Raw genomic sequence first — 24,134 nt, 5'->3', positions numbered from 1 at the left:
CTTTGCCTGGGGATGACATCACTGCCTGACCACTGTGCCAGCATCCCTAAGATACATCTGCAAATGCACTTTGGGGAAGGAAGGGTTCTTAACTAATAAAGCACATTATCATCAGCCATAGATATTTTTTTAAAGCTGCTGTTTATTTATCTCAGAAGCACCTCTTGTGGGGCGCATCCCCAACCGCCTGCAACATGGTCCCTAAGAAATCAAATACAGTACTCGAATGTCTGATCAGAGGGGTTCGACATGAACTTATACTGAGGTGTAACAGCTTCCCCCTTCTGCACCAGACGCTTTAGGAAGAGATAAAAAGGCGCAGTTTCTGCAGACTCAACAGTTTGAAGGTTTTAGTCTATACCTGGTTGACTGCTTAGCCTCCAACCCCAGGACCAGACACTGAGGTGCATATTTTACATATCAAAGCAGACCTGGCCTCTAGGCTTACCCAGCATCCCTCAGTCCCTACCTGGCATATCTTGCCCCCAACCTTGAACTTTCCAGCCCAGAGCCTGGCCAACCCCCCCTCCCCCACCACCCACTCCCACCCCAGAGGCTCCTCCCTATATATTCCAGACAGTTTTGGTCTCTTCTCATCTCTCTGTCCGAGAGTGCACACCCCCTTCTCTAGTTTTTCCTTCCCTTGCCCCCTGCCCCTCCCCCTGAGCCCCATCCCACTCCTTTTCCCATTGCAACTTCCCTGGCCTTGAACCTTGGGGCTAGAGAACTAGCCCACTGGAGAGCAGCTTCCCAATAAACCTGCCTTTAATCTAATCTAATCTGGTTTGAATTGGCTCATTTCACCGGGCGGCGGAGAAATAACCTAGCAGGATCTATTGCTCTGAGACCGGGGCAAAGAAGCATTTTGACAGGACTGATTGGCAGAGTAAAACTGCACCCTTCAGTCCCTTCAGTCCAGAGGGGCGGGGCTGGGCAGGGAATGAAAGTGAAAGAGGAGGCAGTCCCGAGTGCAGATAAAGACCTAAAGATCATATAGTAGGCCACGTCTCTTAAAGATTCAGCCTCCTCAGAGGGGCGGCATTGCAGCGGTCCTTTCAAGTGACTGTCGGGCAGACTGCTGCAGGCTTCTATGTGGGGCACACGTTCTCCACGTGGGCCCAAGGAGGGAGGTTTACAAATGTTCGAACCCTGAAGCATCTTGCCTTTGACAGAAATGCTCGGGAGTTGCAGCATGGCCTCCCTGGAGGGGCTCCTTGTGACTGAATTTGCCTCTCCTCTCATTTATCCACAGCTCCCTAGCAGCTGGGGGGGGGGGGAGGGGGGAGGCATGTCTCCGCCTACTTTGTGCCGGAGTACACATGGACCCCAGCTGCTAGGGAGCTAAATAAACCGAGCCCGAGCCCGGCAGGCCAGTTAACACATGAGGTGCGGGAATGAAGTGTCTAGTGGGTCAGACTCTGAGGCTCAGCAGTTGCAGCCAGGAAGAGCCTGAGCTCCCGCGATCCGGCCTGAGCTTCCATCATCCCGACAGAAGAGAAGAGCTGAGCTGCAGACACAGAAAGCAGTCTATGAGGGCAGTTAGACTAACGCTTTTGTAAGCAACCCACTCCTGAGAGGACCGCTTTCCCCCAGGACTGGCATCCTCCTCCTCCTAAGGGGTGGCCCGAGTGCTTCTCCATTGGCTCCATCTCCCATCGTCACTGAGAACTGGGGTTCCAACAAGTGGCTGGCTGCAGGGGACAACAACTGTCATTCCAGCACTTGGAGGAGGTGGGAGGGGGGGATGGGGGCTGGGTCAGGAGTTCAAGGTCAAATTTGGCTACATAGGAAGGTTCTGTGCCAGCCTGGGATTTATGAGTCTTTTACACAAAGCACCCCATCCCATTTTGCAAGTTGTTCAAACTGTAAGGACACATGTTCCCAGAGAACACCTTGGCAGCACCTCCCCTCCTCCCTTCTTCCTCTCCATCTATAAGTCACCAGTCGGTCCCATTCTTACATCCCTTTAGAGCAGTGGTTCTCAACCTTCTTACTACTGTGACCCTTAATACAGTCCTTGTCCTGGTGACCCCTCGACTATAAAATTATTTTCACCTTGACTTCATGCCTGTAACTTTGCTACTGTTAGAAATCTGTAATGTAAACATTTGATGTGCAGAATATCAGATATGTTAACCCTATGAAAGGAGCACTCAACCCCCCCCCCCCAAGGAAGTCAAGACCCACAGGTTGAGAACCACTGCTTTAGAGCATCAGTGGTCCCAAGAGGGACTAAAATTCTGGGAATGCTCTCTACCCAATGGCAGCCACTCAAAACAGTAGCCACCCCCCACCCCAACCCTGCCTGACTTCAAACAATTTATGCACTTAACTGGCTTCCCAGATGGGTGCTTTAGAAGCCCAGAGAGAAATTAGTCTGATTTCTTAAAGATCCACAGAACAGCTGAGATGACCACTGCTAGCCCACACAGTCTGTCTGAACAGGATGCAGGATATGTTTTTAGATGGGGGGGGGGTCTTACTATATGGTCCTGGCTGGGCTGGAACTTGTTATGTAGACTAGGTTGTCCTTGAACTCAGAGATCTGCTAGCATGCACTACCACATCAGGCTTGCAAGGGAAGCACTTTTACCTGCTGAGTGATGTCCCTGGCCCAGAGACCAGTGTCCTATAGAAAGTGAGAACATTCTGAGAAAAGTTGGCCTGCGATTGGTTCTAAAGGGTGAGTCTCCAATTGATGAGAGGCTAAGTCTCTTACATGAAACAAACCTAGTCGATGTGGCTGTAGTTAAAACCACGGAAACAGAATCAAGAAATACTTCACACAAACAGGTAAACAAGAAATAACCATGCGACGCAACCACAGGATGCTCTCCACAGTGCTTCTGCTCAGGCTACCCAGTTCCCTGCATGGCCTGCCTCTTGCTAGCCTTATCAAGCCCTCGCAGCCCCTTATATCCATTCTCTCTTTAGTCACTGTTATAGAATCCCTCACAGAAGCAACCAAAGGGAGATCAGATTTCGTTTGGCTCATACTGCCAAGGCATTCAGTCCACCATAGAAGCTGGATGGTTCTGTCTGTGGCAGAAGGGCTTTGGCCTTGTTCACACTTTGGCTGATCAGAGAGCTGGTGTGGGAAAGCTAAGCCAGACCATTATCCTCAGAGGCATGTTTCTGGTAACCTGCTGCACTGGTCATGACTCCAACCCTGAGGTTTCACAGCCTCTCCAGAAAGTGCCATCAGCTGGGATATCCCCCACAAAAATCAATGTGGATGGCTCTCAGTCAACTGCAGTACACCCACCACTCTACCCCGCCTGCCATTTTGTCAAGTACAGCACTCTCTGACTCCCAATACCTGTAATTCTGATGTGCAGTCCAAATAACACCCATATGCACATAAATAAAAAATAAAATAAATTAATAAATTTACAAATTAATAAAATAAAATTTAAAATGTATTTAGATTTCTTTTTATTTGTGTGCATATGTGTGAACTTGCATGGGTTAATGTGCATTCAGAAGCCTGCAGAGGCCAGTAGAGGGCATCAGAGTCCTTGGAGCAGGAGTTACAGGTGACTGTAAGCTGTCTGATATAGTGCTGGGAACTGAACCCCAGTCCTCTGCAAGACCAGTAAGTGCTCTTAAGTGCTGCACCATCTCTCCAGCCCCTATGGTAGTATTTAAATTTTTAAAAACATTGTAAGCATTCACTAGAGGGACCAACTTATCAGGGGTATGGGAGACAACTCTGGGGACAATGTATTTGACACCAGAAAAACAAAACAAAAAACTAGGGGATGGGGAGATGGTTCCGTATGTAAGAACACTTGCTAAGTGAGCAGAAGGCCCTGAGTTTAGATCTGTGTACCTATGTAAGAAGCCAGATCTGACCACTGTTGTGTGACTTTTCCTAGAAAACAAATTATTCACCCCAGATAAGGAACTGATGCCAGACTAATGTACAAATTCCAGCTTGGTGAATCAGTGGGTTTGTTGGGATTACTTAGAGGACTGTGGGTGAGGAGCTACTCAGGAGTATAGATGACTCTGCAAAGGCCAGCCTGGGTACAAGTAGCTTAACAGGTCAGAGTTTCCTCTTCCTTCGTTGCCCTACCTACCTGTATAACCTTGGAGAAGGAGAACCATTGTGCCTCTGTTCAGTTTCAGGGTCTTCTTGAGACTTGTGAGTTGTTGACTTCCTGAGTTTTAAGAGCCTTCCTGTATGATGGAATGTTTCAACTCAGAGGAAATTTCTATTTAACCACCATATGCATCTGTAAACACAGTGGTCTAGGAGGCCTAGACTGGAGGGTACTTAGGCTTACTGGCTACTATATTAGCTGCAGGCTCCTAGAAAGACGGTGTTTCCAAGAAATAATGCAGGAACTAGAAAGACGGCTCAGTGGTAAAGAGCACTGCCTGTTCTATTGGTCCTGGGTTTTGTTCCCAGTGCATGTATGCATGTACCCCTCCCCCACCACACATACACACGATCAGAAAAGCTCAAAATGAGTAGTGGTTTTAAACAATAGAGAAAATAATTCTTTCCATCTAAGTAACAACACTCATTAGGAGGATTCAATCTTCTGTGGTGTGGGTGGCCCATACTTCTTTCATCTTTGTACTTTCTCCCCCTCATCAAGGTGGCCATTACTAGCTCTGGGTGTGAGGAGGGTGCCTATGCTCTGCCATTATGCCTGAATTCCAGGTGAGAACAAAGACACCTATTCTTGTTTTTTCAAGATCACTCTTACTTTGAGTCATAGCCCATAGCCACATATAGCTAGCTGCAAGGGAAGCTGAGAAACACAAACTCCTGGGTCCCGTGGAACATTTGGAATCTGAAACTGGGGAAGGAAAGGGTTTTTCATGCCTAAGGTGGCCCTGCTGTGGTAGCAGCCATTGAGATACATTTAACTAAGATCCTGGTTGTGGCTACAGGCAGTCTGCTTTGGATAATCACCTAAGATCTTTTAAAGTCAAGAATAGCATTTCTCTGGACTTTAATTTAGCCTTTAAGGTCACAGCTCACCTTTTCTCCATCAGATGCTCATTTGTAGTTCAAGTTCTCCGCTAGCACGGTGTATTGATCAGCACTTCAAACTTTGCTGTTCCTAAATTACGAACTCAGTGTGAGAAAGAATGTGCTTTTTTGTGGCCTGAAATGCCCTTTTGCTTCAAGTGAAGCACAGCCATGGGAAACAGTAAACTAAGATATATTGATTATATGTGGACACACACTCCTTCTGAATGTCCTTATGGAGGTCTGGAGTAAGCCAGTATTTTGTTGTATGTGTTGGAGAGTTCTGGGGCATAGAGTTCTGTTCCAAAGAGATCTACCACTAAAGTCACTCTTAGACATTAAAAAACGAGGTTCATGGAGATGGAAAGATAGTTCAGCCATTAAAAGGACTAGCTGCTCATGCAGAAGACCAGGCTTTGATTCTCAGCACCCACATGGGAGGCGGTGTTCACAGCTGTCTGTAACTCTAGTTCCAGGAGATCTGACATCTTTGACCTCCTGGGGCACAGGCATACATGCAAGCAAAATACCCAGACACATAATATAAAATAAAGCTAAACAAGGTTTTAACTGAGTGCATAGGGCCAGAGAGATGGTTTGGTATTTAAGAGCATGTACTGCTCTTATGAAGGGGCTGGGTCCAGTTCCAAACACCTACTTCTGATAGTTTACAATCACCTTTAACTTCATCTTCAGGGGATCTGATATCATCTTCTGGCCTGTGACACATACACATACACACACACACATGCAGACTGGGGCAGGGAGAAGAGAGGTAAGTTGCATGGTATATGGATCATAGCCCACCTACAATACCATGGCACGGATTCTTATCAATGAGTGTTAAAGACAAGACTAGAATTCCTCTCTGGACAGAGATCATAGGCTATCTTACCATGTTATTGAGTCTGTGCAAACATCTGTTTGCATCTGGGTGCAGCATAAGACACCACCATTGACTTGGGTGCTTTCTGCATACGTGTAAACCTCATACCTGTGGAAAGCTGACACAAGTTTTCTGCAGTGGAGAGCTGAGACAGGCAGTACCCATTCTGATATCAGAGTCTCTTTTAAATTACTTTTATTTATGTGTATCTTGTGCGAGTATGTGCACGTGTGTGCATTGCCCGTTGAGACTAGAAGAAGGTGTCAGATTAACCTCAGAGCTGGAGTTCCAGGTGGTTGTGTGTGCCCAGTTGAGTGCTGGGAACTGAACCCAGGCCTTTTGAGAAATCAGCACATGTTCTTAATCACTGAGAAGAGCTGTCTTCTCCAGGCCCTAAAGTCAAATTCCTGACTGGGGATTTCAGAAGAAGCTTTTGAATGTCAGCAGAAAGGGTCGCTACTCTGAACACTGAAGTCTGAATCCCAAAGTAGGGCTTTTGGGGAAGAAAGGTTTTGACCTTCAGTGCAAGGTCTGATTGTGTCTCAGAAACTGTCAGGAATGCCTCAGGCATATCTGTGTTTTAATTGTAAGATTGGAGATAAGAGAAACCATGTGTGTGTGTGTGTGTGTGTGTGTGTGTGTGTGTGTGTGTGTGTGTGTGTGTGTGTGTGTGTGTTACAAAACAGAGAGCGGGTATTCTCTTTCTCATACAAAAAGGTGGCTGGAGAAATTTGCTCATACAAATTGTAAATTGTCCTTTCTCAAGGTACTTTAAAAATAATCCTGACAATTTTATAAATGGGGGGTGGGGGACAAAAACTTTCTGAATTTTCATTAGGGAAAAGTTCACAGCCAAAGCTGGTTCTTGCCCCCAGGTACAGATCAGGGACAGGACCACGGGATCCATTGGTCCTGCCCCACCTCCCCTTATCATTGTGTCCATGCAGACTGTGCATGGACTGGTCTGTGGACCTGTTGGCCCACTGTTATGCTGGGGGATTTGACCCACCCACTACCCCTATCCAAAGGGTGATTAATATGCCACACATAAGCTTCCAAATGCTGGGGCTGGAGAGATGGCTCAGCCATTAAGAATGTGTACTACTCTTGCAGAAGACCCCAGTTTGGTTCCCAGCATCCATATGAGGTGGTTCACGGCCTTCTTTAACTCCAGCTCCAGAGTATCTAGCGCCTTCTGGTGGCCTCCAGGGGCACCTGCACTCATGTACATGCAGAGAGATACATTCATAGAAAACAAAACAAATCTTTAAGCTTTCCAATTGTTATTAACATCATTATAAATGATGTAAATGAAATCGCTGGAGGTTTTACCTTGCTCTTGAATGAGGAAGCCAGTGGTAAATGCAGCAAATTTAAATACAGATTCAAGACACAAACGTCCCTGTCATAGTCACTTCTAGTGCTGTGGAGACGCCAACTTATATAGAAAGAGGTCACTGGGGCTGATAGGTGGAGCGGGTTAGAGCCTGTGCCGCGCCGATTCCCTGACCAGCAGGGAAGAAAGACTAGCACACCAGTTCCTTCCAGAGAGAGTTTACTCAGAATGTATACTAAGTTACAGCTTGCTGGATATATCCCCGAATCTCCCTTGAGTGTGACTGATATATCCTCGCTAGGACAGCCCATGGTCCGAGATGATGCTTCGCTCTACCATTGGCTCAAGAAACATGGCGTGAGATCAGGCCACTAAGTGATCCACGCCCCAAGCCTTATACGGACTTGTTTACTCCAGGTGGCCAGGCTCAGGCAGTGCCATCTTAAAGGCGCAATCAGCTCTCCACAAGAGCCTATGACCAGCATGGCACCATCTGGACAGGCATGATGCTGGAGCAGCAGGTGAGAGCTCACAGGATCAGGCATGGTGTGTGTGTGTGTGTGTGTGTGTGTGTGTGTATACAAACCTTTAATCTCAGGACTTAAGAGGCAGAGGCAGAATAGCTTTGTCTCTACCTTTCTAGTCTCTACCTCTTTGTCTCTAGTGAGTACTAGGACAACTGGGCCTACGCAGTAAGCATACTGAGACTCTATCTCTAAACAAACAAACAAACAAAGGTTTTTCATTCTTAGATCTGACAGTTCCTATAAGTGTCATGCTTGGTTCCACACAACACCACCATATTTAAAATAATTTATCTTTGTTGTTTATACCAGTTTGGGCTGGGTTGTGGTGAGAGAGGCTAGCTAGCAGGTATGCTCAACCTCTGGGCTGGAACAAGCCAAGGATAGCTATCAATGCAATAGAACACAAAAATCACAAAGTTACTTAAAGTATTTTTGAGATTTCCCACCCCCTGTGACTTGATTGTGAGGTTCTTGGGTATGATTTTTTTAAAATTTATTTATTTTATGTAGATGAATATGCTGTATCTGTCTTCAGACACACCAGAAGAGTGCATCAGATCCTATTACAGATGGTTGTGAGCCATCATGTAGTTGCTGGGAATTGAACTCAGGACCTCTGAAAGAGCAATCAGTGCTCTTAACCATTGAGCCATTTGAGCCATCTCTTCAGCCCTTGGGTATGACTTTTTTTTTTCTTTTTGAGACAGGGTTTCACTGTGTAGCCCTGGCTTTCCTGGAACTCACTCTGTAGACCAGGCTGGCCTCGAACTCAGAAATCTGCCTGCCTCTGCCTCCCAAGTGCTGGGATTAAAGGCGTGTGCCACCACCGCCCGGCTAGGTATGATTTTTATAGATGACAATATTATGTGGAAGTGTCAATGTTTGGACACACCTGGCGGTAACTTGGCTAGGACAGGCTAGACCATGCTAGTTGTGAAGTGTGCTAGCATGACCCAGGCAGGCCACAGGTGACAACTCTCCACTTGAGTTCCATCAAGCCTGGAGCTTAGTGAGCCACAGCAGGGCTCTGTGATGGCCAGCGATTTGGCCACCTCTTCTACCTTTCTCAGCCTTGGTTAGGCTTTTGTGCCTGTGGCCTCACATGGTCTGAGACATGCGACAATTGGTTACTGGCAAAGAATGCTAATTGCACATGGATGTTGTCCTAGTGAGGGTTTCTATTCCTGGACAAAACATCATGACCAAGAAGCAAGATGGGGAGAAGAGGGTTTATTCAGCTTACATTTTCACATTGCTGTTCATCACCAAAAGAAGTCAGGACTGGAACTCAAGCATGTCAGGAAGCCGGAGCTGATACAGAGGCCATGGAGGGATGTTTCTTACTGGCTTGCTTCCCCTGGCTTGCTCAACTTGTTCTCTTATAGGACCCAAGAATACCAGCCCAGGGATGGCACCACCCACAAAGGGTCCTCCTCCCTTGATCACTAATTGAGAAATTGCCTTATAGCTGGATCTCATGGAGACATTTCCTCACCTGAAGCTCCTTTCTCTGGGATAACTCCAGTCTGTGTCAAGTTGACATAAAACCAGCCGGTACAGATGTCAAATTTCTATTCTCTGCTTTTTTTCAACAGTGTGGCTTTGTTCAGAGAGGCAATCTGCCTAAGTGACTAAAAGAATAGAAAATACAGCCTAGCTCCAGCCTTCCAAGGAGCCCCAAACACTTCATATTCCAGAGCCTGCTCTTTGTGCTCTTTGTTAGAAACTAGGTAAAAGGTCACATTACAGAGCCCGCCCTTTGTTTAGATCTAGCAAAAAGGCCTTAAATAGGTGATCCTGGCCCCATAAGGTAACTGGAAATGAGCTAAGCTTATCTTGCTTCTGTAAACTGCTTACGCCATTTACCCTATCCAGGAGTTCATGCAGCTATAGACATTCAAGAAAATAGGAAACTAATTGGTCCACTGAGCAGTGCGGGCTCTGATAATTTAAACTGATTGGCCTAAAAACTATGGAGTGGTACAAATCAATTGGCTCACATTTCGCAGGCTCTCCATGCTAAGAAATGATTGGCTTGTGATTCACGGGCTTTGTTGTAAACTTATAAAAGCTGTTGCAATTTGGCACTTGGGGTCCACAGTCCTCTAGCCCAGCGCGGTGTATGGCTGTGGAACCCAGAATTCTGGAATAAAGAAATCCTCCTGTTATTGCATCGAGACTGTTTCTAGCAAGTGATTTGGGTGTCGCCTTCTGAGGCATGGAGTGCTGGGGCACCCTTGGTTTTTGGGGCTCTTACATGACAATGTAGGGTACCTCCAGTCTCAGTCTGTGGGGTGTGACCTAGAGGTTCTGAATAGAATCACCTAGAATGACCCATTGAAGGGCAGGAGCCATTCTATCTTGCCATTCAGAATTCAGGTGTGATGGCTAGTAGTCCAACAGCCATCTTGCAGACATTAGGGTAAAGAGAGGTGACAGCTTAGGCGTTTTCACAGAAGGGTGATTTAGTGGTGCATTTCCATGGCTGCTATAACCTTTCTGTTCCCAGGGAAAGTTAATCTGGTCTCCTGTATTTTTTTTCTCTTTAGCTCTTTCTCACGGATAAATTTGAGCACACCTAATAGCAAATGGAATAGTACCACACTGTGTCCATGTAACTGTCACTCGTCATCTATAAATGCCTGTCAGTCACGGCCCCTGGGAACAAGTGGCCCATCAACAGTAAGGAAGGAGTTGTGGAAGGATTCTGTTTATAGATATGGCAGCAGATAGGAAAGCCACAGCTAGTTGCCTGTGCCTGGGGCTGTTGGGGGTGGGGGGACAGGTACCTTCCACATACCTGAAGATATGGAGGGGACATAGCTTACCTGGAGAGGAGGAACTATGTACAGGGGGTCCTTCATAGGAACTGCAGCTTTTTGGGGTGTATGCAGGTATCCTGGCTCCATAGGGTTGTAATATTATATATATATTTGGTTTTTCAAGACAGGGTTTCTCTGTGTAGCCCTGGCTGTCCTGGAACTCAGTCTGTAGACCAGGATGGCCTTGAACTCAGAAATCTGCCTGCCTCTGCTTCCCAAGTGCTGGGATTACAGGCATGTGCCACCACTTCCCGGCTGTAATATTATGTTTCTAATAAATAAATCCTGCAGACAAACATACACACACACACACACACATAACCTCTATATCTAAATTTGCCCTAAGCAGCACAATAGCTGGGCAGCTGCCTAACCTCTAGGTTGGTAGAATCTATCTCCCACCGATAATCTCGAGTTACTACTCACTAATTCTATGCTCCATCTTGGCTGCTCTTGACCCAAATGGAGCAGCCCTCTGGCCTGCAACCTCTTGGTGCCCTTGCATGATGTTTCTCTCTCCTGACCACACCTCAGGCATGGCATCTCTCCTCTCCTCCACACTGGACTAAGGCATGGGGGACCTCTTCTGTGCCGCTCCTGAGGGTGTCAATCCACCCCCCAGACCCTAAATCCCACCTCTCTATTTCCTCCCCAGCTATTGGCTGCTGTCATCTTTGTTTCCCAATCAGAATGAACTGGGAGTGGGCTCCTAGAAGCTATGTGCAGATCCTCTCATGCAAACTAATTTGGGGGACACAAATTAGCATTAGAATATAAGCAGCTTCCTGGGGAGAGTTACCTCTCATTCCTTATCCTGTTCTTCAGCTGGGCCATCAGTGGTAAGTCCCACTCAAAAGACACAGGGAAGCAACACAGGTGCATAGAAATACAGGCAGCGTGAGTTCCTACGTGAATGAAAGTCCTTCAGTAGCTCATCCCCAAGACTTCCACTACAGGTGACTACAATTCCACTGACTTCAAACAACAGCCACTACCCACTCATAGTCCTGGCAGCCAAGGCCTGGAATGAAGGCAGGACTGTGCTCCAGCCCAGGCTCTCAGGGAGGATAGTCCCACCTCATCTAGGTCCTTGCAGTACCAGGCAATTTCTGGCCTCATTGCTCTGATATCCATCTCTGGCATTTGCTTTGTCTCTGTGTGTCCCTGATTTACCCATCCTCTACCTGACAAGGACCCCTATTGGGGTCCACCCTGCTCCAGCAGGATGCCACCTATATCGTGTTTGCTAAGATCTTTCTAAACATCACTGTGCACTGAAGTTTGAGACATGTATCTTTGGGGGCTGTAGGTTTTTTTTTTTAATGGATATTTTCTTTATTTACATTTCAAATGTCATCCCCTTTCCCAGGTTCCCCTCTGGAAATCCCCTATCCCATCCCCCTGCTTCTATGAGGGTGTTGGGGGCTGTAGTTCAGTGTAGCTCACCAATACACATAATTTCTTAGCCGAGTTAATATTGTCTTATCAGGCGTCAACCAGACCCTGAATGCTTACAGACCAGATGGCCACAGGATCCAGGATTTTCTGCTACTTTGTGTACATGGAATACTGAATAAAAGTCCCAGGGTTTGTGGGGACAGAAACTTGAGGAACATGTGATCCCTAATCCTCACTCAGCTTAAAACATTCACTTTCTGCCCTATGGGACCAGAAGGGACATCAAAGATAAATTTGTCACCACGGCTTTCATGATAGATGGCTAGAACTCTGGTGACTCAAAACAAAGGTGCAAACAAGCTACCAGCACCAGCTCCCATGGCCTCACAGGATGTAACTTTCAATTTAGGGTAAACCACAGTTCAGAGCACAAGTCAGCATGGCTCTGAAGTAACACTGCACCCCAGACAGCTTCCTGCTGCCAGAAGTGTTACAAGAATACAATGTACATATAATGTATAGATAGAAGATAGATGAACATTTAAATATTCATCTAAGTGTACGTATAAATGCATATTTAATGGATATGCCAGAACTTACAATGCAGAATTTATCACAGCCCCCAAGTTCTTATCTATTTAAATGATATTTATAAATCTATAAATGATGGCTTTAAGTGCATAACATAAATAGCAAAATAAATAATGAAGATAATAAAAACTTAAGCATAGATGTGTACAATCCAATACACCCATCTTCAGGAACCTTTAAAAATATGAACTGTCCTCTGCCTAACCATTTTGCTTGTAGGGATGTCCTCTAACATTGCAATCAGAGATGATTAAAGAGATGTATGTGGAAGACGGCGCCATCAAGACATCAACTCTGATGGAAGGAGATTTCAAACAGGGCACATAGCCAGAAATAACAGATTCCAAAATTAAGCAAGTGTATGGTTATAAATTCAGATTGTGTGAAGCCTTTTTACTGTATTAGAAATGCCATTACCTAGCAAAGAGAAACATCATAGTGTGTGTGTGTATGTATGTGTTTGTTTGGGTGGGAGGGTGGTGTGTGTGGGTCTGTTGGGAAGGTGTGGCTCTGTGGGTAGGGGTAGGGGTATGAGTGTATGTGTGTGTGTGTGTGTATGTGTGGGTGGGAGGGCAGTGGGTGGGAGGGCAGTGGGTGGGGGTCTGTGTGTTTGTGGGGTAGGGGTGGGCAGGTGTGGGTCCGTGTGTGGGGAGAGTGGCAGGGTAGGTGTGTGTGTGTGTGTGTGAGGTGGGACCATCTTACTATAAGTGCCCATGAGTTGGAACTCAAAGGAGTATCATTATATTTTAGTTGATGAGGCACAGGATGACATCTTAATTTTTTAAATCCAGGTTTCTGAAATGAGGGTTTGTCAAGACCAGCTCTGGGTTTAATTAGTATAGTTCTGACTCAAAAAATAAGACAAAAGAGGGAGCCAAGATGGAAGATTTCTGGCATGAACCCAGGCTTCCAGGTGCATGTGTGCATACATTCCAACACACGTACATAGGAATTAATATACACATTTCAGCATACATATACACGGGGAGGCATACCGCACATATAACTCCCCCCCAAACAAGTTATATTAAAAATAAGAGTAAAGCTGGGTGTGGTGGTACATGCCTGTTCTCCTAGAATGTAGGAAGTTGAAAGAGAAGGGTTGTATGTTCCCGACGAGCCTGGGTTAAGAAGCAAGAGTCTGCCTCACAAACAAGCACCAGTTGGGAGTGGAGGCCCATGCCTTTAATTCCAGCCCTCTCAGGGAGGCAGGGAGCAGGTATATCTCTGAATTTGAGGCCAGCCTGATCTACAGAGACAATACCAAGACAGCCAGAACTGTCTCAAACCTGTCTCGACCCTGTCTCAAACAAAAACAAGCAAAAAAAAAAAAAAAAAAAAAATCCCAAACCAACCTCCAAAACAAGAACAACAAACAGATAACAATAAATAATTGAAGACAAAAACCACAAAAATCGACACTAGCGGTACCTTATTACTCAGGGACTTCGAGACCCATGTACGCCTGCCGTTTTGGGAGTGAAATAGGCTTGGAATACGGACACTTATTTCCTGCGTGTCTCACTGGAGTCGATCTTGTCCAAGAGGCCTCCAGATCTTCGTATGAAGTTAAAATTGAGTTTCCTTTAAGAATTTCATGGGTGGGGCTGAGATGTAACATGGCTAATAGAGTGTTTGCACTGTGGGTTTGATCCAAGTGGAAGCTCTGGCATTTACTTCAAAATAAGAGCCCTGGAGAGTCAGGATCCCGAAAGGGAGGTAGTTCATTTTCCATCCTTCCAAAGTCCAGTGGGAGCTCTGAGTAGAAAGAGGCATACAACAGTCTTCATAACCCCAGACAAGCTGCTTCCTCTGTTTCCTCATTAGCTGAATAACAGGCAGGGTGCAGTAGTGTATCTCTTGTGTACATATCTTTTTTCTCTCAATAAAAGCCCTGGGGGAGTCTCTTCACTTCTTTCTTTCTTCCTGCTTATGTTCAAACTTAACAGGTATCCCACTGCTGAGAAGGGAGAAGTGGACACAAGTCCCTACCCCTAACCAAAACAGCCACTTGCAAAGGCAAATTTAATTTCCTCCAGCGGAGTCTCACTGGGTATATGCACCACACTTAAGTGTATGCTGGGTACCCAGCACTAAATGGCCAATACATAGTAAACTCAATCGTAATTTTGTAGACTTTGTGTCTCCTTTTGCTTTGTTTGGGCCTCCCCCCCCCCTTCTGGTCTTTTGTGTGTAGTTTGGGTGTGTGTGGGGAGGGGCTGGTGGTTAGACTAATGGGTTGGGTTAGGGTAGCTGGCTTCCCAGCATCTCAGGGTTTTCTGTTTTTTGGTAGCTAGACTAAGATGACTCCAGAACAGTTATTTGTTTAATTTTTCATTGTTATCTTTCTATTTTGTTTCTTCTTTATTTACTTTACATCCCACTTACTGCCCTCCTCCTGGTCACCCTTCCCATAATCCTTCCCTCATCCCTCTCTCCCCTTCTCCTTTGAGTGAGTGGGGGACCCCCTGGGTATTCCCCCCACCCCTGCCCTGGCACTTCAAGTCTCTGTAAGACTGGAGGCTTCCTCTCCCACTGAGGCCAGACAAGGCAGCTCAGCTAGAAGAACATATCCTGCATACAGTTTACAGCTTTTGGGATAGACCCCACTCCAGCTGCTTGGGACCCACTTGAAGACCAGGCTGCACATCTGCTATGTATGTGCATTTATATTTTTAAGACTTATTAAATTACTTTATGTATATGAGTGTACGGTAGCTGTCTTCAGACACCAGAAGAGGACATCGGATCCCATTAGAGATGGTTGCGAGCCACCCTGTGGTTGCTGGGAATTGAACTCAGGACCTCTGGAAGAGCAGTCAGTACTCTTAACCATTGAGCTATCTCTCCGTTTGTATTTATTTATTTATTTACTTATTTATTTATTGGTTTTTTTCAAGACAGGGTTTCTCTGTGTAGCCCTGGCTGTCCTGGAACTCACTCTGTAGACCAGGCTGGCCTCGAACTCAGAAATCTTCCTGCCTCTGCCTCCCAAGTTCTGGGATTAAAGGTGTGTGCCACCACCGCCTGGCTGCATTTATTTTTTAACGTGAACCTTTTGCTTTTATTTCTTACAGGTCCACAGTACTACATAAAACCAGACATGGTGACACAAACCTATAATCCTAGCACTGAGGTGGTAGAGGCAGGGGGATCATGAGTTTAAGATAATTCTTGGCTATATAATGGGTTCCAGGGTCACATAAGACCCTGTGTCAAAGAGTAACAACAATGACAAGAATAGTAATACAATTCAAGGAGTTTCTGGTTAAAGGCAGACTTTGGTCTTCTAGGAAATACTTAATAAAATGGTGGCACCATAGGAGTTGAATCCAAAAGCTGGACATACTTCAGAAACAGTAGCCCAAAATTATTGATCCATCCGTTACATCTCAGATGAGCACATGACTTTATTCTTCAAGGCTCTTAAGAGGGAGTATGGAACAAATTCCCACTCAAATGTGGCATGGGCCATTCTCAGCCTAGTTGAAATCAGCATCTCTGTGAGTGATCAGCAGGTAAAGCATTGTGTGAAATCCTGACAGATGGCAGCAAGCATGCTCAGTGGGTTAACTGTAGACACTGGAGGTGCAAGTGCTCTAATCTGAGGTCATCCAGAGTGATCTGAAACCTTGGTAGGCAGCCCAGGAGTTACTAGCCACATGCAGGTTGTTTTCAAAGTTTATTTTATTTTATTTTATTTTTTCCTCACCTTGCATGAGGCTTCATCTCTCCTGCTGGAAAGTAATCGTGGAGAACTCAACTGGAAAGAGAAAATAGCTCTCTTTCTGTGTGAGTGGTTTATAAGCCAAGCTAATGCCAAGCTGTATAATTAATAGCTCATTATAATTGGAAGTGAGAGTGCAATCCATCTTGCACATTTTTGTCCTTCCTCCTATAGCTGTGTCTCCGCTGGTGAGGAGTGAAGCTGGAAGACAAGGCTGGGTTTTGGAGAAAATCTGTTCGGCTAATCTTTGTCATTCTTCACATTTCCATGAAAGAGAGATGGGGATGCGGATAGTTTATAATGGGTTTGTTACAGCTGATAGGGGCTTCCATGTGGAAATCAACTGTTTCGTGTCTCAGCAGGAGATGAGATGTTTGTATTAAGTTGTCTGGCACAATTTCATCACTGTGGAAACAACTCTCTCTCCTAGGAGGACAGAAAGGGTTGGACAGAAAGTCCCTAGAAAGTCAACTCTGAGTGGTCAGGACAGGTGTCTTGGAAGATCCTCCTAAGATCCATTCCCTACAAATTTGCACCCAGTTGATTCTGGTGTTTGTCTTTCTCTTGGTTTGCTCATTCCTAGAGAATGATTGGTGGTATCTTACTTTTCTACTGCTGTGAAAAAGACAACTCTTATAAAGAAAAGCATTTAGTTGGGGCTGGCTTACAGTTTCAGAGACTAGTCCTTATCATCATGGAGGGTAAGGTGGCAGCAGCAGGCAGGCAGGCAGGCAGGCAGGTATAGCACTAGAGCTGGGGTTTCTGTACTTGATATGACTACCGGTGCTCACGAACTCTTAGCAGCTGTGGTTGCCTACACAGAATCAAGCCAATCAAAACTCTGGGTAGCATAGATAGAGGTGGGGTTCAGGTGCTCTCCAAGGTGTGCCCTTTACTGGGGACCTATTGGCAATTGGCAAAAAAGAATCACTTTTTATTGAGGGTACAACGAGGAGGGAGCACACACATGTGCACACATTGACAACGACAACACTGGTGACCACTGGCAGGCTGAGGTGGATGCTTAAAAACATGCACTTATGGGCAATACTAATTGGATTTAGCACATTATCCAAAGAGTATATTTTAATTTGGGGAAGGGTGCTTTTGGGGAGGGGAGAACATGGAGAGAGTAGTAGGAGTTAAATTTAGGAGTGAATATTATCATGTTTTATTGTACAGCAACAATTTTGGACTTTTGATTTCTTTTTAAAAACACAGAAATATTGTTTTCATTTTAACCCTGGGTGTGGGATATGGGGCTGCTTTGGACAGTCCACAGCAGCTGACTATGATTTGTCTCATGCTCTAGCAGAGGCATGTTTTTGCCAGTGGCAGATAGTTTCTGCAACTGTATGATGTTTGGAATTTTGGGTACTTTTTAAAGGGTATATAAATGTTAGGGCTCTGAGAGGCAGAATAGGTTATTGGTTGTTGGTTATTATCTGGCAAATAGTCATGTGCAAAGAAGAAACAACAAGAAGAAGAAAAATAAGAGGAATAAGAGGAGGGGGATGAGGAAGACTAGAAATTAGATATCTTCAGTAAAGATCAAACTTGCTCCAAGGAATTTGGTGCCCCTAATCAGCAGGAAGTAGTCTAACAAAAACATCACCCCATTTCCAATCCCCAACTTTATTTAGAGATCTTTCCCCTTCCTTACCTATCTATTTTTCTCTCCTATCTACTGTTCAGGGGTTGAAAGGGTGGAAGTAAAGGGGTGGAGATGGGTGGAAGAAAGACAGACCCAGGAAGTAGCAAATAGCTGGCGACAACATTGCATTTACATGTGTATATATTATAGATGGATGAATCTCAAAAGAAAACATTTTAAATTAGTTTTTTTTAAAAGGAAGCAGCTGTCTTTGTTGGAGTGGGTTTTAGTGAGTACACAGCAGCCTACAAGCATCTTATGAAAAAGACCATTCCAGTGGTGGTTTTAGTGTGGGGGAGAAGATAAAACAGCTAAGGAATGCCTGGAGATGCAGGTGAAGAGACTGATACTCAGATATGGGGTGATGGAAGTATTGTAAGGAAGGATATCTTCACTGAGACAGGACTCTATAGAAGGATGCAGTTCACAAACATCAGGGGACCATGGTGCCCAAATTGAGGGATGAGTGAATGCAGAAACCCTGTGATGGGAAGGGCCTGAGGGGTGGGAGGAATGGGAGTCAACTGCCCCTGAGGTTCAGGACCTGAGCTCAGATCTCATGAGGTCTCAGCTCAGGTGTGCACTGAACTCTAAGGTTCACTCCCAGTCCAAGGGAATGCTATTGGACCATATGAAGCAAGAGAAAGTCAGAATCACATTCTTCCACTGTGAAGACAGAAGTGGGGGCCAGGTTGGCATGGTGGTGGGTTGTGTAGAGCTGTGGAGGAGACTTAGAAGACAGATAGACTCAGGGTAAATTTTAAGAACAGGTCCAACATGCTATGTTGGGAATGGAACGTATTGCAGGAAATGAGCCAGGGCGTTTCGTAAGACAAGCAGCTGAACAGGTGTGCGGAAGCATCATTGTCAAGGACTGGGGTGTGAGCAACATGACTGGTATCCCTTTTTCCTACACTACCAGCTATAGAAAGCGTAAAAAGAATTAATATTTATTGTCAGCCTGACAGGATCTAACATCACTAAGGAGATGACTCTCTGGGCATATTTATGAGGAAGTTTCTAGATTGTGATTCTAGATTGGGTTGTGGAAGGAATAGCAACCCTGAATGTGGGCAGCATCACCCCATAGAGTAGGGCCCTGAACTGAGTGAAAAGGAGCAAAGGAGCAGAGTACTAGGAACAATGGCTCTTCATTTCTGACTATAAATGTAACTTGACCAGCTGCCTCAAGCTCCTGCGGCCATGCCTTCCCACCAAGATATACTGTAGTCCCTTGAAGTGTTGGCTAAAATAAGCCCATTCTACTTTAAGTTGCTTGCTGTCAGGTTATTTTGTCATGGTACTGAGTAAAGTAACTAATACAGATGGCAACTGTTGGGGTCTCCTATGCTGGCTTCTCTTGCAGCTAGGTGTGACCAGGTGATCAGGTTCTGGTCAGATCAGGCTGAAGGTCTCTTTGGGGGAGCTTTCAGGAAGTTCTGACTCTGTTGAGTAAGAAAGGGCTGAGGTCCTTTCTCTGCCTTGTTCTTGTTGCCCAGAATGACCATGTGATCATTGGTGCTTCAGAGGTTATCATGTAACCATGAGTGAGAAGTGGCTTAGGTATCTGAAGGCTTTATTATTACTATTAATACTATTACTACCACCACTACCACTATGATTATGATGATGATAATGTTGTTATTGTTGTTGTTTTGAGACAGTATTTCTTCATGTAGCCCTGGTTGTCCTGGAACTTGCTGGGTAGGCCAGTCTGGCCTTAAATTCACAGAGATCCACCTGCTTCCTAAGTGCCGGGATTAAAGGCATGGATCACCACATTGTTAAGTCATCATATTAGAGCAGAGCTCATTTTGTTCAAGTGAATGTCATTTTGAGCTTTCTGTTTTATGTCATTGACTTTGTTATGCGGGTGAGAGATGATGGTAGAAAAGAGGACAAGCACCTACGTGCCTAAGGAAGACTCAGACGGCCTTCCTGATGTCACTGTAGCATTGTCAAATGGATCTCTCCACAGACATATAAAGCTCGTTAATGAATTATTAATCCCTGTGCCGCATATAAGAAATAAGTCTTTCCTATGCCCTGCAAGAAAATCAATTTTCTTATTAGCTTTCTGAAATTGGAGAATAGAAACTGGACACAAGGCTCTAAGCAAACATGTTTTACCATTCTGGCTGTTATAAATTAGCTTACTACCTCCTATGCATATGCTCAAGGACTGGGCAATCTCTTGTTCCTTCCAGGCAACATTGGGCACAATATAGGTCTAGGCACAAGAGCAAAAGACTTCTATAAGAGGACTCCTAGAGAGCTTTTGCAGGCTTCAAAAAGCATTTGTACTTCTCTAGAGACACAGGTGAGCATCAGTTAAGTGTGAGGGTGTATTCATGTGTGTCTAGATTTTCAGGGACTTTAGGGAGAAGAAAAGCAACACAGTATTCAGAGTGTCACATGATAATCTTTTTCTTGTGAGATTTCTTCTTTAGATAAAAGATTGCTCAAACTTAATCTATTCAAATCTTAGCAGACATTCAATAGGGTCTGAACTAGATACTCATACAATATATAGAGAAGTCCCTGCTGCTGCTGGATCTGGGGGAAAATAGAACAAGATAAGATAACTAATCTAACATAAGAGATCCACTGAAATGTGTGGGCATAAGCTGGCCCATGCACACATGCAATCACAGGCATTTCTAAGGCTTATACATAGAGACTGCATATGGACATATGCAAGCTACTACCGTTTTCTTAAATTCACTTGACAGTGGAAATATGTAATATTATCTACTTATCTTATAAATATGTAATATTAATACTTATCTACTATGGCTCCCCCAAATAATAGGAAGGGCCATGGAGGTTCAGGATACATGTTTCCTACACATATATTACTTGGTTTTTGTATAGTGTGGGGAGCCAGAATCACAGATCCATGTATAAATTCCCTTGATCCTTCTGTGAACATTATGAGGCTTGGGCTATGAGTAGGTTGAGGTCACTGAGGTGTGTCTTTTGTCTCTGGCTCCTTTCTGTTTCCTGGATGCCATGAACCAAGCAACTTTTCTCTACAACATGTTGCCTGAGTGATAATCTCCCTCACCATGTCCAAGAAGCAATAGAGTTTGTGACACACATTGAAGTCAGTAAAACAGAGGGATATTTTTCCTTGGTTCCAGGCACTGGTTTCCATACAGTAGCACAGTATGGTACCATGGACCCATATGTTCCTGGAGGATTCCAGGTAAGCCCTCACTGGGGCTGAGGAGGGGGGAGGTCTATGATGGTCATGAAGGCTGAATGTTTTTCAAGGTCTTTTCTCTTCCTCCATCCCATGTAGGGTGTTCAGTCCATATAGTTAACTTCATGGTGTTATTGGACTTGAAGGCCCAGCTTCCTTAGGTAACTGGGACACAGGTGAATACTGGCCTTGGTGGCTAAGTTCACTGGCCTGCTCTTTTGGGGAGTTCCCTTGTTCTCTTCCATACTTGGGGTTTCAGGGCTGCAGTCAGCAAAGTCTGAAGCCTGGAGTCCAGGCAGAAAGTGTGTATAACTGCAGTGGCAAGCCACAGAAGCAGGTGTACAGCCTTTTACCCTCTTCAGCCTGGACATTGCTTTGGTACTTGATCCATCTGGATTAAGAAAGGCTCTATGGCCTCTGGGGAATGGAATGTAGTGGGGAAAATATCTTAGTTTCAGTGCCAAAACACTCCGACCAAATGCAGCCCAGGGAAGGAAAGGGATCATTTCAGCTTCTATGTATTTAGGGCAGGAACTCATGTTTAGTTTTCTTGCATTTTTTTAAAAATAATTATTTATTTATTATGAGTCCACTGTAGCTGTCTTCAGACACACCAGAAAAGGGCATCAGCTCTCATTAAAGAGGGTTGTGAGTCACCATGTGGTTGCTGGGAATTGAACTCAGGACCCCTGAAAGGGCAGTCAATGCTCTTAACCCCTGAGCCATCTCTCCAGCCCTTAGTTAGCTTTCTTATATAGCCCAGGAATCTCTGCTAGGGAATGCTGCCACTCACAGTGGGCTAAGTCCTCCTACATCAGTTAGCCCCCTCCTCCCACATGCCCACATGCCAGTATGATCTGGGAATCCTTCAGCTGAGAGAGTCTTCTGACTGTGTCATGTCGAAGGTCAAATAAGACAAGCAAGGTCTCCACACTCAAAAATGCACCCCTGCTTCATTGTGGAGAAGCCTAGGATGGCTTGATGGAGGAGAAGAATCCTTGTGGGGACATGGAGCCATCTAGAGTCCTCTAGCTGAGGACAGTCTAGGCCAGGCAGCTGATAAATCTCAAGCAGGGACAGGCACCGTTAGCCAATAGAACCGCAAACTCACGAAATCATCATAAGCTACTACAATTAACTATAATTAGCTAATTGCATTATATGATCATGAATAACTTATAATAATAAACAGTGACTGTAAGTCTTTGTTACCTATTGCTATGACAAAATACTTGACAAAGGCCACTTAAAGAAGGCAAGGTATGTTTTAACTCACAGTTTGAGGGTACAGTCTATCATAGTAAGGCAGGTCACATGGCATCCACAGTCAGAAATCAGGGCGACACAAATCTGAATGTTCAGCCCACTTTTTCTCACTTTTGTTCAATCAGAGACCCAGTCAATGGGCTAACATTCAGGGTGGGTCTTCCCTCCTGGGCTAAATAAATCTATTTGGGAATGTTCTTAAGGATACATCTCATGTGTCTTCTAGAAGACAATCGCGATTAACTGCCACACTAAGTAAAGCAATTCTGTCCACCTCTTTAGGATTTTTGCATCATTGCAATAACATGTGAGGGGAAGATGGCTTCTTCCTGCACTTCAGCCAGATTCTGAAGAAAAAAAAAAATCAGAGACGCTGCTGTGCTGTGGACATTTCCAAATGGAGTCGCTCTGTCAAGACTTGTAACACAGAGGTTGAGCTAGGATCTGTGCGCTTATGAGAAGCAAGCTGAGTCGATATTTTTAAAATTGAGACATTTCCTAAGAAATCCCAGTTTCAACCTCTTTCGCGAAATGAAAGATCCGCCAATGTGTTCCCTGAGGGCAGTGGTGCACAGAGCTGAGAGCTGGCTGTTGAGTTTGTGCGGTGCCACTTTCTGTTCTTGCCCATGGGGTGAGGTGCAAGGCTGCAGATGGAGTTTGCAGTGATGGATTCTGAATTCTCCCCCTGAAACCAGACCTCTGCATGTGAGCCCAGGTCTGTGTTAGGTTCTTTTGAGACCAATGGATGGTGACACTGAGAGTCACCTGGCCCGTGCCTGATACTTGGAACCCTCTAGGCTCTTATTACCATTGCTGCTGTCTTCTTTGGCACCTGCTGGGCCCTGTAGGCATTCAGGATGTTCAGTCCTGTGCTGAGTCCTTCATTTTCCCATGCTGCTCCTCCCCTGTCCAAAGAACAGAGCACAGATGCTTAGAACACAGACTGGAGAAGTCATGAAACTGGCCTAGTCCTATATTTCTAGCACTGAGGCAAAAGGATCAGGAGTGCAAGGTTTTCCTTGGCTACAGAGCAAGTGTGAGTCCAGTAGGGACTATAGGAGACCCTGTTTAATAGTAATAGTAATAACAATAACAATAACAACAACAACAACAACAATAATAATAATAAAACTAAAAATCCAGGTGTGGTAGTTCACACCTATAACTCCAGCAGATGAGGAGGACCAATGCAAGAAGACTGCTTAGAATTTGAAGCCCTCCTGTACATATTTAGTGAGTTCCAGATCTAGGATAGACTAGACAACAATAAGATCTTGTCTCAACAAAACAACAACTTAAGAAAGCATTGTGGCTGGATAGATGGCTCAGCTGTCAGGAGCACTGGCTGTGAGGACTAAATTCAGTTCCTAGTACCAGTATGGCAGCTCACAGGTTCCTGGAACTCCAGGTCTGGTGATCTAATGCCCTTGGGTCTCTGTGGGCACCTACCTACATTTGATACACAGGAATTCATGAGACTGGAAGGATGGTTCTGCAGTCCTCTTTCAGAGGACCCGTGTTCAGTTCCCAGCACCCATGTCTGGTGACTCACAATGGCTGTAACTCCAGCTCCAGGGAATCCAATACCCTTTTCTGTCCTCTGTAGGCATTAAACTCACACATACTTACCCTTCACCCACAGAAAATTAAATAATCAACAATAAGATTCCCTTTCTCTCCATGTTCAGTTCTGTGGATGTACTATGTGCAATCTAACTTGCACTGTGATCAGGAT

This window comes from Apodemus sylvaticus, chromosome 22 (genome assembly GCF_947179515.1).
Source record: "Apodemus sylvaticus chromosome 22, mApoSyl1.1, whole genome shotgun sequence".
NCBI lineage: Eukaryota > Metazoa > Chordata > Mammalia > Rodentia > Muridae > Apodemus > Apodemus sylvaticus.
The sequence above is the reverse complement of the archived record's forward strand: the minus strand, read 5'-3'. Positions refer to the sequence as shown.